Genomic DNA, 14372 nt, shown 5'->3' with positions numbered 1-14372 from the left:
GAACAATTTAACATGTCAGTTTCACACAATTGACTTACAAAACACCCTTACCAAATACTTTTTTATGAAATGGCAGATTGTTCCTATGTGACTTGACCAGGTCCTTCTTTTATATATATATATTTTGGCTGGGACATGTAGGGCTGCGATACTGGTAAGAGGAAATGATGAGAGGAAGAGATAAGTGACTTGTAATGCTTTGGTGTGCTGTTACAGGTGCAACAAGTGAAACCAGACACAAAGACACTGCATGAGTTTATTTATTCTCCTTTAGAATTCTGTGTGTGTGTATATATATATAGTAGAGAGAGTGTGTGTGTGTGTGTGTGTGTGTGTGTGTGTGTGTGTAGTTACAGCATCACAGCAATGAATGGAAAAGAAATCAATCAAAACACTGCATAAAGTGTCAGGCAAAATCTTCATAGTTACTTTGTGAAGTCTAGTGTGAAGGATAACAGGTGCAGACTTACATGGGAAATATTCTGTTATAATAAAAAGACACCAGGCAACACTGGTTAGTAGTGATGAACCCACAGAGAATCCATTTTGTATTCTCCCACCCAACTGGTGCGCGCGCGCGCACACACACACACACACACACACACACACACACACACACACACACACACACACACACACACACACACACACACACACACAGACACACACACACACACATTCACACTGCAGAAGGATCGGGTAAAACATGTACAAAAGGAGTGAGAGGCAAGTGTCTGAGGGTTGAATAAGGGATGGAAGTGACATAAAATTACAAAAGAATGCTGTTCTGTCATGAAAAGAAGGTATTTCACAATGAAACAGGCATCACTGAAATATTTTCTGCCTTAGCTGCTCCACGTTTAGCCCTGACCACAGGTCAGTGTTTTTCTCTCCTGCGTGTGATTGTGTGAGTGACAGAGAGAGAGATTGTCGGGTATAGATTAACATTTAAAGCCATTATTCACACTTAATTATAACTGCTTGGTTTCCAATAAGATACCACAGAGCAGAAAATCAGCAATCATACTTGCTTTCTGTCTCCTCACTACAGAAAAAATATTTCAAGCTCTAGAGAGCGAGAACAAGACACAGAGAGAGAGACAGCAAAACAGAGAGGGCCAGAGAAAGGAAGACAGAGAGAGAAATGATATGTTCACTGTCAGTAAATTAACTCGGTTTTCAGCCTTGAAATAATGGATGTTATAAATATCTTATACTGACGTACAATCATTTTTCTCTCACTAGAAACATTATGTTACCCTAAACCAAGGGTGTTCACAGTCTGCCTCTGTGGGCCCCCTACCCTCCGCAATTTAGACAGTGGAGAGAGTCAGTGTCCCAGTGATTTAAAGATCTTTGAGCATTAGAAATGTCACAAAATATTGATGGTGCAACACGAACAAAGTTATTATTGATGGATTTTGTAACTCTTGCTATTTTTCTGTCTTTTATCTGGGGAATAATCATGCAAGTTTTCCCAAATCCTGAAGGACTTTTGTGAACAAGATGTGTAGTGTTTCCATTACTAGCAGACAGGTAGCTCTGGGCTACAACTTCAGCCCTGTTTCACAGTCTAGACATTTTGGCAGCCTGGCACATTAACTATGGCATTAGGTATGGCAAATTAGCTATTCACTCTTTCGGCCGAACTCATGAATGTACAGACAGCTAACTGTGGTTTACTCTGATACTGAGGAAAACTTGATTCATGGCTGTTGTAGATGATGATATTCTGAAAGAATAAGCAACATACAAGCTAAAAATATGTGCATCATCACGTCTGTTCTGATTTCAGTTCAGAGTTAGAGCTGAGGATGCAAACTGCAGAAATTGGGTGAAATTAGTTTTTCAAAGAGTTTTCAAAGTCTCCATGAACTGTATGTCACAGAGAGTAATGCTGCTGCTGCTGCTGACTGCATTGATAAGCCAGCAAAAATACAATAACTAACCTTGCTGTAACCGTTGTTTGCAGAACACCAGCAGGCACCTGCCCCTTTCACTTCATGCAGTATCTTTGCCTCAGGTCTCTCCCTCCTCACCTCCCCCTTTTCCATCCAAACTTTCCCATCATTATTTTCTAAGTATAGCTATCAGTCTCGCAAAAACAATACAATTATTATTCCTTTCAGAAAGTGTGGTGTAAGTGCTTCGACTTGGCTGGAAAGTAAAAAATCAATGACCACTTCAGTGATGGAGCCAAACCAAACCAACTGACATATCAATTAGTAAAGCAAAAGGCAAAAAAAACCTGGCTCCAGGGTACCCAAACTCCACATGGATGCATAAGCAAGCCATTTGATAATTGGAGCACAGATGGTGTGTAACCGAGCTACAAGTCCATCAACCAGCCAGGGAGGACAGCTTTCTTCACTGAGAAACAAATTTAGTCTGCAGCCAGGTCCACTGGAGTTTAATTTGGCGAGTCGCGGGGAAAATCTTGCTTCCAAACTTGTTTCTCATAAACAAAACTACATTGGTAAAGCTCAACAAATCACATCTTGTGCCACAACACACTTTTCTTGACACAGAATGTGTTATTTGACGCACGTCAAAACAGCCGGCCCTATTATTTTCTATGTAAACCCACACACTGGCGGGAAGGCGCCACTGTCTATTTTCTTTGACGGCGGTCAACACTCCAGGAAAGCAGTGTTTTTTTTCATTCTTGTACACTGTATTGGCACGTCCCAGCTACTGTACCTAGAATTTTCTCCTCCCAGTTGATAGCATGTCGCCTTCTTCTTCTTACAGATGTCACAATAGACATGGAGAAACTTATTAAGGTAGAAAAACAAGCAGACCTCTATGAGCTGTGAGCATGGCTGCATAAAGATGGTATACAGGCAGACGTTTCCTGCTGGACTATAGCTGGACAGACTGAGCCTCCTTTGGTGAGGGAATGAAATAATACACAAACAAATGACTGAAGAATTCAGGACAGCAATCCAAATTTACTCAAAACACCCCCACTGAACACACACAGGTGCTTTCATTCATGCTGAATAATTAGACCTCCTCTCAGGACTACAGGACAGACAGAAACTGGGCTTTGCAGACATTTCCCTGCACCTATCAGTGACATCACACAGCACCTTTCATGGCTTTCAGCAGGGGTCTGATTAGCTGTAGTTGAAACAGGTATATGTGTAAAACATTTGTTGCCTCATGCAGTTGTCCTGCACATTCATTTATAGTCACTTTTTTGAACCTGAGTCTGAGGAAAAAGCTCCATCCCAGTTTTTAAAGTGGTTGCACAGCAGCAGCCTCACAGCCCAAAGTGAAGAAAGTAAACCAATCAATGACTTTAATTTAATTTCCAGACAAAACACCATCAGCCACAGGTTCTGTCAGTCCTCATCCCTCTTAAATGGGTACTTAGGTAAGGTACCAGATGTAAGGTTGGAAGACTTGTGAGAGACAAATTAAAACAAGACTATATAAGCCTGTAGCCTTTTTGCAGCTCTGTGATGCTGTTCTTTGGCATGGCAGTGCTTAGAGCTAAATGCTAACATCAGCATGATAATGTGCTCACACTGACAACATGCTGTTGTTTAGCAGGTACAGCACGCTAACATTTGCCAGTTAACTCTAAACACATGGTGTGACTGAGGCTGACAGGAATGTCAGCGCTGGACAGATTAAAATTTTGACCTGTTCAGGAAAAGTCAGGGGATTTCCAAAGTTATTACAATTCACCCTGTGGGGAGGAAATTTGCCACATTTCATGGCAATCAATCCAGTAGTTGTTGAGATATTTTTGTCAGGACCAAAGTTGCAGACTGACAGACGTTGCCATCCCTAGGGCCACACTGCCAGCAGGGGCCAAAAAACTTGTTAAAATTGGTGGAGCAGAGCCCAAAATCCATATGGACATTTTGTCCTCCTTCACCTCATTTTTCTTCCATGACTGAGGCAAAACATCACCCTGCTCTCCCTGTCATGAGCTCCATATAAACACCTGAACTTACTGTGAAATACCACTTTGAGTTTTACTCCATCACTGACTTTCTTTCTTCCCATATACCTCTACTCACATGGTACTAAAGATACAGTTCTCAACTGATCTCTCTTCAGAGATTGTGGTCTACAGGGAGGTCAGAGGTCACCTAGAGAACTGTATGATGGTATACAGGGATTCTAGCAGGGGGGGAATGTACTGAACTCCTTTGTATTTGTTTTATGTGTTTTCTTAATTGTCATTCTGATTTGTGTGTCTTTCGTTGTCTGGTGTGGTCCTCCTGTTTGTTAAAGTCACTCTGTAAATACACTCACCTAGTCTTGACTTGAACGACGAACTGCGAAAGTAAACATAATGGAGCTGAAGTCCGCAGACCCTTGGCGATCAATCGTACCAGGGGCCAGTGGTTACCATGGGAACTCTATGCTCATTATAAAGGATTGGCAAAGGTTACAGCAGAGAAAATATGAGGAAAGGTGGAGAGAGAGTCAGAAAGAAATTGGAGAACGACGGAGCAAGGCTGAAAAGAAATTATGTGTGAGAGGTAAGGTAGGTGGTGTGAAACAATATTCAACTAAAGGAAACATCACATATGCTGGTTGCATAATGAGGTATTTGACTGCTCAAACCCACCAGGACAGCTTTTTAAACCACTTCGATTCTACATGTGTTTAGAGCTCTAAAATATTCCCCTTTAGCTTTGATGATGATGGTGGAAAAGCACTTCTTCGTTTCTCCTGTGAGTCCACAAATGGGTTGGAAGCTGGTTCACGATTTCTCTTTGTTTTCATGCTCATTAAACCATTCAGTTCCCACTCATGCTGGGTGGATAAGAGCCAGGTCAGTGAAGAGGTGTCTGCAGCCGTCAGGAGGTATGCCCTCAAAAGTGTTCAACCAACTAAGACCATGCTAATAAATGCTTACTATTTAGGGCAACGTGCATCTCAAAGAGCCACGTGGTGCTTTACACTGTGCTACCAGCATGGCTCTAAGGACGGTGATGCTGGTCTGATGGACTGACACATGTTGGTTTATCAGACCATCCACCAGTTTGGACCAGCCTGAGGTATGTCAACAACTATTGGGTGGATTGTCATTAAGTTTTATACTTCTGTTGTGTTGAAGTGTATTCTCTTGTTGAAATGTGTTTCCTTCATCACAGCTAATTATTTTGCAACCCAAGCTGCTGTTTAAAAATTATGGATGTACATTTTCAATACAATATAAAAATAATTTAACATTCTCATGAGACTTGCTTGAGTATGTATTTACAGTATGTAATTTATGTCAGTGCACAAGTCAATTTTTTTTTTTTGGTTTTCATTCTGAGGCAACACAATGCAGACATTCAAATCAACCTGCACTGTAACACTAAACCACAATGACAATGTGACCCATGATTTTCATGAGAATGCTATTTGATTTTCATATCATAATAAAATGAGTGGTGACCAATGGCTGCCTGAAATAGTAGTATACATGAGAAGTGGATGGGGATTCAAGCTAGGATTTCTGGTTTTCAAGAACAAGACCTGGCAATGCAATGTTTTTGCACATGTAGCAAAGCATGACGTTCACGTTTTGCTTCTATGAAATGAAATAACTCTTTCAACTGAAATATCAACACTTAGTTGCGTGTGCTTGAATACAATTTGGAGATATTCTTGGTGCAGTTTTCTCTCAGTAGAAAGCAATTATTAATTTTATCTCAATTTTTTCTCTGTGATTATTTCATTTATACATCAATAACTACACCACTTTCTCCTGAAAAGCCCAATAATGGCGTGTTCAAACTGCGAGCAACATGTCCTTTCATCCCCTGCAGAGGTGGGTGACCAGATCTGTCTTTACACAGCGTCACACTGACATAAAGCCAAATCCATCCTGGCTGAAACTCTGTATGAATGCACTGAGCCAGGTCTCCACCACGCAGAACAGCCCGAGCAGAACCGGATTTATTCAAGCTGAATGAATGCAGGTGCAAATGGTGCTCATAACAAAAAAACACTCCCTCACCTTTCCACCACAGTTACCTTGTAATCACCCAGGCGAGTAATGATGAAATCATTTAGGGTTGCTTTGCAGGTGTGAGGCGAGGAAAGCACATACCAAGTCAAGCAGGTGGACAGAAGGTTTGATCTGGGCTCATATCTTCCATTCTCAAGGGTTACAAACAGAGTAAAGATAATGAAGCCAGCAAATGTGTAGTGAGTTAATAAAGTTGTTTCCACTGGCAATTAAAAGCAGATTTCCAAGCTTCCTTGTTTAATTACCACTGTGATACTGTTTCATTGTTTCATATTTTTGTTGTGCTGCAAAGTGCAAAAGAGAAAGACAAGTTACACACAAACAAATTCTTCAGGACCAAGCTTCGGCATCAGTGTTAAACTTGCCCTTTCTGTTTATTCTCACTTAATGCTTCCTAATTTGTGTCTGGCAGATAGCAGCCATAACGGGTGGGAAAACTTCATGAGCAGAAAAATACACACATTAAAACTTTGTGGTTATAGAAAAACACAGTATAGAAATAATTGGAGTCTTCTGGGCAGCTCACAGTCCAGCTTTGCCCTCGAGTTACTAAAGCAAACCCACAAATAAGTGCAGTTAAGAAACATGCTGTCGTAACTCACAGAAGTTTGACAAAGTGCTGCATCTGTCTCAAAACTGTGCTCAGAATATGAGGACACACACACACACACAATAACAGATGCACATAAGAACAGCTGCGTATGACCAATCATATTTATCGTCATGTGTAGTTGCACAACAGGAACGGTTTCAGCTGATTTCCTTAACATCATCAAGCACTTTACGCAATGACTTCATTACACTGTGCACTCAAGCAAACACTTCACAAGTTGCGTGAACTGTGTAAAACTGTGCGCAAACTCATGAGCGAACATAATGTCTGTGAGTGCGTGAGCATCCATTTCTGTGGGCATAGAGGCGTGTTTCCGTTTGCATGTGTTTGCTTATGTGACACGCTGAAATCAGACAGAATTAAACACAAGGAGACAGATAATGGGACATTTAATTACATTTAATTTAATAACTAAATTATGTTACTGTGTGTGTGTGTGTGCGTGTGTGTGTGTGCATGAGAGCTCCTGTGATTGTTGTAAATGGGTAGGGGGGTCATTATACTGTGGAAAACATCTGCGCCACAGCTCTTTTATTTTTTTTAACTTAATGTCCAATTATAATAATCACTGTAGACACACACACACACACGTGCACATACACGTATATACACACACTCGTACAACAGAATGCACATTAGTTGCAGCTCTAATTAAAGTTACTGAAAGACAGCATCTATGGAACAAGTTCTTAATGTGGTCTTGGCACTTTCCATTCATTTCCTGGGCCAAATCAGTGTCTAAATACATCTGTGACATTTGCTGCGACTTTTAAAAAGACATTTAATGGAGGACACAAAGAATACCAATGACCACATGATGCCCAGTTTCTCCTGCGACTGTTTAATTACCTGCACCCTCAGGAACAAAGCCAGTTCTGTGATCCAAAGTGTAGGACACAGAGCGCAGTCCAGTGCACCGTGTACAGAGGGAACAGTGGTTCATGTCCTGTATTATGTGTACAGTGTTTATAAAAAAGAAGACTGAGATGATAATGGGAATCACACAGAAACAACAATATTACTTACCTGAGAAGTTTTCCTCACAAGATCTGGACACGGTGAAGTTACCTCAGTGGGAAGTTGGAGGATACCGTTAGAGACCTCTCACTTGTAGTTCTTCATTTAACAGCTGACGGTGGCTGCTCCTTCTTGTTCCATAAATCGCAAAAACAATTTCAAAAAATGATCCGCTGATGAAAAGAGGCTTAAAATGACCATTGCCGTGATTTGTTGACACATTTCTGATGATTGATTATTTAACAGTTAGTTCAAAATAAATACTACCTCATGATTTTCCAGTTGAACGCTTTTAATGTGAAGTAGCAGCAGTAGGATGATCACAGTTTAGTGATCAATGGACAGTGATGCTGATTCAGAGAACAACTACTACCACTAAAATAAATAGATATTTACTTAATGTAAATACACTGAACGGCAGTTGCAGAAAAATGCTGACCATACATAGTATTACAAATTGGGTTTGATTCCATTAATAAATGTATGATTATAACTTAAATATCTGAGTAAGTTTTCATTTTGCTTTCCTGTGAAGACACATCGTTAGATAGGATGTTGAAACAGAAGTCATTCAAACTCGAGACAAACTTTTTTAGATGTCTTTCCCTTATGGTCTAGTGCTTAGGGTTCCTGGATTCCTCCCTGGTCGTCTGGGTTCAACTCCTGGTATAGAAACACTTTAATATTTCCCTTCTGAGTGTCAATAAAGTCTCATATTAACTCTTGACTATACATATTAACTATACATTTTATAATTCACACGATAACTGCTCCAGTTTCCCATTGGAGTTGTAAAAGTTTCCTTGTGTTAAAAAGGAGGTCAGCTCAACAGTTTTTTTCTCTGTCAATACATTTTTTCAAAATGTGAACTAAACCTCCAGGAAAATATCCTCCTATCACCTGCTGCGTAAGTTGACCAATGGGACATACTCCCCCAAAAACCCTGGTGTAGTCCTCTAAAGGTTAGAGAAGAAACCTTGTAATTGAAAAGTTGTCTGTTCAAACTCAGACCTGCTCAGAAAACCAGGACAGGGACAGTCAAACAGCCCCGGGGCAGCTGGGAAATACTGTGTTTGAATATTAAAGCAAGAGTAAAGATAAAGTCCTGTACTGGTGGTTTGGGAAATATCGAGACACATTTCTAGGACTGTATTTAACAGCACAGATAAGCACATGAGCAGGGAATGTGCACACACATTGGCTGTAAACATAGAGACAGACAAACGCCCAGGCAGCCTGAGGCTTTAACATGTGGGGATATGTTTCCATTGAATGATAATGTACAGTTTGTTGTTTTGTGGCACATATACATGTATGAACATATTTTCAGCTTTTCAGAAAGACTAATGAACGAAACATAATGAGATACAGACACTAGCAGAACACAAGGTAGCTAAATGCTGTTTTGGTGGCCAGTCAGCTGGAAATTAAAGGAATCTTTCAACATTTCGGGAAAAACGCTCATTTACTTTCATTCCAAGAGATAAGGCTCAATTAAACCAGCATTTAAAACTATGAAATTTTGCGGCGTTATCAGTTAATTTCAGTAAAAAAATTGCTGTAATCACAGGATTTACTCTGGAACCAAGCGAAAATCTGATTTCAAAATGAACCATGAATCTTGATTCCTCTGTTAGAGCGCTGCTCCACAAAACAGGCAAGGCTTTGGTGACAGTTATGAGACAAGAGTTAAAGACACAAATGTGTCTTGTGAATAACTGTTATCATCTTGTTAGCCCCCGAGACAGAAGCAAAGCTTGTCTGTCATCTTATATCCCACTACCCAAACACAGAATGAGCTTCACGTTAGTTATGAGTAACAACCAATGAGAAGTTGAGTGTTGCTACGATACGCCTGACAGAGGCACGAGAAAGGCAACGTATGGTTATCGATGGCTGGGATGAATGAGTGTGATGGCGCGAAGTCAAATGTGTATTTGCTTGTCTTAATATTCACAGTATCTTTCTTTTTTCACATATATACAATAGTTTGAGCTCATTGTCCCAAATATTACCAGTGTTGTGATTATGTATGGTGTGGATGGGACGGCTCACAACAAAGTATGTGAGCATTTTTATGTTATAACTTTACTATTGATGAGTAATGCAGGTGTAAGACCTGTTGTTTTTGAATGAACATTCTGCAGTGATCAAATATTTGTTACAGGCCCACAGTTGTCGGAGCTCCTTAGTCTAAGGTTCCTTATTTCCTTTTCAGGAAGTTGGCAAATCTAGATACACCAGTGTGCAACTCTCTGGCATGATCAATCCATGTGACTGGTTGAAAAGATTGATACCACTCTCATGTCTGGGGCTTTATATATGGAGGAGTGGCCATCTGGCTAATGTCCAGAGTTCAAAAATGCACCTGCCAGCACTTCTAAAGCTGAGTAACTGACATTTTTGTGGTTCAATCCTTTCAGAAACTGAAATGTAAAATTAACAATTTGTGTTTTTTATGGTGGGTTACGTCTTTAACTATCAATGCCTTTCTCTCATCTTCTTATCCTACCTTAGACAAGAAATACAAGGACTCATGAGTCATCCTTCCATTATTCATCCATCCATCCATGCACTCCCTCCACTTGTCTCCTCCCTCCTTACATATACTTTGTCTTCTTGTTTCCCCGTCCATCTCCTTCTCCTTCACCCCTCTCTGAGCCTCGCGCTGCTTTCTCCCAAAATCCAATTAGTCAGAGCTGACTCCATCCTCTGCAGGACTGCTGAGAAGAGAGAGGCACAGAGAGTGAGAGAGAGAGAGAGAGAGAGAGAGAGAGAGAGAGAGAGAGAGAGAGATGGGAAACACTGCCGGCAGAGAACCTCAACCAGAATTTTCTCAACCTTAGCTCGTCTCCTGTGGTTTGACCACAGAGAACAGACGAAGGGAAACAAGGGGGCAAAAAAAGAGGAATAAAGGAGGAGAGGTTACTGGCAGAATCCCTCAGCAGAAATCCTCTGCCTATGAATTTTGCTTTCTTTTGTCTCAGAAATTATGTATCTAGAGATTCCTCATACAAAATGAATATTTTGGTTATAGATAATTGCAATCCTGAGGCCATCAGTAGATAATCTATGGCCTGGTCTGTTGATTAGTAACAAAGAGCAGTAATCGTGGAGCTCCTAAAACCTCTGGCACATATTATTTGCAATGGGAAGTGGGAGTTTTTACTGGGATTTTTCCACAACAGGCTTATCACAACCCTCAAAACCTGTCAAAGCCACAACTCAGGAGCCACAACACACACACACACACACACACACACACACACACACACACACACACACACACACACACACACACACACACAGCAGAGCCCTATCACAGATACCTGGATTTATACTGCACCTAAGACGGGAACAGAAAAAAAACTCAGTTGGCTGCTGATAACAGCGACAGCAAATAACAATTGATATTAAATACCCCCCCACCGCCCGCCCAAAAAAAAAGGTATTATTTCAGAGGTTATCGTTATTGCATGATTAGACCTTTTCGTTTTTGCTAGTGATGACTTTTTTTTTTGTACTGCTGCACTGTATTTCAGATTAATTTGCAGCAAATTTGTGCACAGTGAAAAAATACATTTAAACACATTAGTTTTAAATTAGATAAAATAAAACCTTGATATCTACATTTAAACATTCCAGGTGTGCAAAATGGTCAATTCCTTATTATCACACAACAAAACTAAACTTTTTGTGGTGGGGAATCCTCCCCTACTCTAGGTGGAGCTGCTGAGTGCAGCCTTGAGCCAGTCCCTCCTAACTCCTCCTAATCAGGAACAAGTTATATAAGACACCTGTGATTTTTTGTCTCTCTCTTTGCCTCCTGCTCTGTCCTTGCTGTGGCTGTCCAGGTGCTGCATTGCTTGTGAGGGGTTTGGTAAAAGTTTTTATCATCCTGTGGTGAGTTGGCCTGTGACTGTTCTTTTTTTTTTTAAATACTTTTTAAATAAGCAGTGTGAACTTGGGTAATGGTGTTTCTTCCCCTCTCTTTTAGGTTCACCTGCACTATTGCTGTTTTGCCCCATTTGTTTGCCCCTAATTTGCCCCTAATTTGCCCCTTTGTTTGCCCCTAATTTGCCCCTAATTTGCCCCTTTGTTTGCCCCTAATTTGCCCCTAATTTGCCCCTAATTTGCCCCTTTGTTTGCCCATAATTTGCCCCTAATTTGCCCCTTTGTTTGCCCCTAATTTGCCCCTTTGTTTGCCCCTAATTTGCCCCTTTGTTTGCCCCTAATTTGCCCCTAATTTGCCTCTTAGTTCACCCCTTAGTTTGCCTTTGTTTGACCTTAGTTTAACTTTTGTCTACTTGTTTAGATTTATCTTTTACATTTAGTTTTGGCCGGTAGATTTAGTTTGACCTTTTGTTTTTGACTTTTGCCTTGAGTTTAGGCTTCAGTTCCTTTAGTTATTTTCTTATTGATTTCTTTTGTTTGAATTTGCTCCTGGCCAACTGGGTTATTTTGTAATTTTGCTTGGCTGATTGTTTATCGGGTTATATTTGCTTTACTATCATTGTTCATTTGCTTGTGGCTTAATTTTGTTTTGAGATTCTTTCCTTTCTAGGCGGGGTGCTACTGTGGAGAGGCTAGGCACCTGTGGTGAGGGCCCTTCACTGAATTGCATGTACGTTAATACACAGGGACACTGTAGACTGCACCGTTTGCTGTGAGGTTGCCGTGAGTTTGATTTGCTGCACCAAGGGTGAGTAGTGGTAGCACTCCTGGCACTCCTTTGTGTAGTCTGCCTCTCTGCATGTGGCCTCTGCCTAGTGTTGTTAACTTGAATTTTAAAATCTTAAATATATTGTTCTTTTAACTAATTGTTGAGGCCTTTCTCCTGTTTTTAGTATATAGAATATAATAAAATACATTTTGACTATTTCCTTCAGTTGCCGGTATTCTTTTCACCTTTTCTTCTTTCTTTTTCAGCAGTTCTTATCCGTTCCAGTCTTTGTTTGATTTTTTTGTGATTATTAAATACATTTATAAATCTTTTAACTCACGTCTCTGCCTCAGTAACGTACCTGTGTGTCTTGTACATTTACTAAGAAGTTTATGGTAGGAATTTCCTGGGGTGCAAGTCCCCAGGTGGCGTTGTTGGTGATTTCAATCCTCCCCTTAGTGCCCCTCGCCACATTTTCTTTCATTTCTCCAGCTGTGATGGATATCACATCACAGCTGTCATTCCATCACATAGATGAAGTGGAAAAGATAAATGATGCCACTACAGTGTGTAAACAACTGAGCCAAGATACAGTTTGAATTTACTGTGGTGTCTGACAAAAGACCAGAGTTATATAAAATTTCAATATCTGTCAGTGCTTTTCAAAGTCTGAAACGTCTTTGGGCTGCACATGGGTGGATGTGAACAGGGTGTTGTGTTCACATGGTTTCTGCACAAGCTGCACAGATTTTGACTTTTTTTTTTACCTGTGCTTCATATTAATATGTACAAAAAGGTAAATACTTATGTTTGTCTTTAAAAACAACACTATTTGAGATGAAGACAAAGACATAAAGATGTCAAGTTTTATGAAAGTATTAATGGAATGCACAAACAACATGGCAGAAATCAGCTGTGAAATGATTGGTTAAAAAAAAAAAAAAAGTCAACCTGTCTGCTGCACCACTGAGAGCATCCTCACTACCTTTATCACAGTGTGGTAATAACTGCTCTACCTACACTTCAACTTTATTTTCTTCCATTTTACGTGTTTAACGACAGTGATTGTGTGCTGGGCTGCAAGTGATGCTGAAACATGGGGTGACCTACACTCAGTACTGTTCCTGAATACATCATGTACAGCCACAGACACAGCACTGAAGCTGCTGCTGCTGATGATGTGCTGCTGTAACTCCACAGCTTGTGTGTGCATTTCTAGAGAGAGAGATACTGGAGTTATATTTTGAGAGTGTGTAACAGTAGTCACTCAATCATATACTTATTAAATCTAATGGAGTCAGACCATGTACACCGATTGGTGTATCTGTGGGGTTGTCTAGTTTCTGCATCTTTTTTCAGTAATAACACGGCTGAAATGATCTGAAATCATTTGTCAGCACCAAGCATTTTTTTTTTTTTTTTTTTTTTTTTTTTTTTTAAATGTTCACTGTGAATGTTTTTTGAGGCTACTGTAAACCCCAGCCTTAGTTCAATGATAGTCCTTTTGTCTTTCAGCTGGTGATTTCAGTGATATCTGCACTTGGAAACTACTCTACAGTGAATGTATGAAAGCTCTGCTGACTGATATGAGCCGACTGGAAATGAACTGCATCCTGTTTAGAACCTAATATTTAGTGTTTGCAATCCTTGGCTTTTGTCCCGGCTCAACTTGCCAGGATTTCTCTCTCTGATGTACTTAGGTACTGTTGTGTTACACCTAAGATATCATCTTTCCTGCTTTATTCTCTAGAAATGTACAGCATGGCTGAATATATGTAGAAATATAAATGTACATTAAGCAGTTGTGACTTGAGCTTCAACAAAAACCCTCGTGTATTTCCTGGAAGTTATTTAATCAAATGAGATTAAAAACAAAACAAGCAACATAAACTGCCTTTATGAGGTGTTGAGCATTCAAATGATTGAGGGGCTCCAGGTTCATACAGATAGACTATATCCACAAAACAAACCAGCTGAACACCAGGAGGTAATGGTGATAACAGCCTGAGACGAGAGGAACCTGAGAGCTTGTTAATAGCTGCAATTTTAAACAAACAGTGTATGAGACTGAGAACGCTGAAACGTGTGTACAC

This window comes from Toxotes jaculatrix, chromosome 10 (genome assembly GCF_017976425.1).
Source record: "Toxotes jaculatrix isolate fToxJac2 chromosome 10, fToxJac2.pri, whole genome shotgun sequence".
NCBI classification, from domain to species: domain Eukaryota; kingdom Metazoa; phylum Chordata; class Actinopteri; family Toxotidae; genus Toxotes; species Toxotes jaculatrix.
Note: the sequence above shows the minus strand (reverse complement) of the source record.